This window comes from Laccaria bicolor, genomic scaffold, assembly GCF_000143565.1.
Source record: "Laccaria bicolor S238N-H82 LACBIscaffold_41 genomic scaffold, whole genome shotgun sequence".
NCBI lineage: Eukaryota > Fungi > Basidiomycota > Agaricomycetes > Agaricales > Hydnangiaceae > Laccaria > Laccaria bicolor.
The window spans coordinates 397,532-399,158 of record NW_001889912.1 but is presented as its reverse complement, the minus strand read 5'-3'; positions in this window follow the sequence as shown (position 1 = coordinate 399,158).

Here is a 1,627-nt window from a genome sequence, read left to right as displayed (position 1 = left end):
TTGGACGACATCAATCTGGACTCACCTCAAACTCTTTCCCCAGATTCTACTACCTGCCCACAACTATATATCTCAGAGCACTATCGAATTGACTTTATTCCTTCCTTCTTTCCGCCCCCCCACCATCTCCCCCAATCCGTCTCCTCGCACTTCCCACCATTCCGCCCATTCCTCTCGTTAACATACATGAACATATTCTTCATACAGAATCGTCAACCTATAGGCTCTGCATGACATCTCGCGGCTCGCCCATGAGTACCATTATTGGAGCTTGAGTGACTGTTCTTACTGGGTACAAGGAAGCGTGTCCATTTCTGATACCTCGGTAAGTGACTTCCTGTCCTTGTACATGTCGTCTAAGTGACCATTTTCGGTGCATATATGCGCCTTCTGCAGTGTATTCTATGTCGAGGACAAGTTGTGAGTGCGTTTTGGTGTGGTGTCGCATGTCTGATGGACGAAATATACAGCGCCTCAAAATTCCCTTTACTCCCCCCATCTACAATGCCGACCCCCGACATTGATATATCTGTCTCTCAGATGTGTGCACAAGCGGATGGGTGGGAATGGGTGTGAAACGGCAATTGGTTAAGGTTCCGTTCCAGGGATAGATGTCGTGTCGCAGGGGTCTTGAGTATATAGCAACCAGAAATTTGCAGATATTCGCAGGAAATGGTGTATTATATGAAGGAATTACAAAAAAATTCTACCTACAAGTGAGGACAGAGAAATGCAGATGGGAGCAGAATAGAAGGGGTAGCCGCCGAAATTTCCGCAATCAACGCCGTAGTTCGTCGAAAAGGGGCAGACAGTTGCGGAAAAAAATCCGCAAAAGGGACGAAATCCCATTCTACCTGCACCTTTCTGCTCTGCCGACGATCTCCGATATCTGCCGGGAATTCGCAGATACTTGCGGCTGGTAACAGAGTCGGTTTTCACTGGGCTTCAGCGCTCAGCACTTCAGCACTTGTTTGGTATTTGTTTTACCTTGCTTGTCAAGGTCTATTTCCAAGCCATCATACCAACCTCGTACAGCTGGCCCTTGGCTGGCCCCAGTCGTATACAGTAGACACCAGAAATTTTAGGGAGGTGCCTAGGGTTTTGCATTTAGCTGTAAGTAGTGGGTTTTAGCCTGCAGTGCTCAAGGGCTCCACTGTGGGATACATCACACCTTTTTGTAAGTACAAATTTTGAACCCACTTCCATTGGCTGCAAATTGGCTGTGAGGAGCGAACCGCTTAGTAAGCGGTTCGGCGACAAGCAGTCAATAAAAGACAAGGGGGTGTCGGGATTTTAAAAAAAGACCTAGGGTCGATTTTTTTGGTAGTGAGCGCTGGGCTGAACCAACCACCCAACGTAATCAGGCACATGTCTACTTTAGGAAATATGACGTCACCGCCGTGCTCCTGGTCCTCCTTTCGACGTTGAAAATGCATTGCAGACCCAATGCATGGGCACCTGTGCATGGCAAACACAAATGAGATGATATTAGAATGGTTTGACGTGAAGATGTAAGTAAGTTTCATGTTGAAACCCTAACAGAAAGTAGGTTTACTTATCCACACAGTTTCACATCCCACTGGATCACATTGTTGGCGGTTAGCTCTGCTCGGGATCCACAAAAACA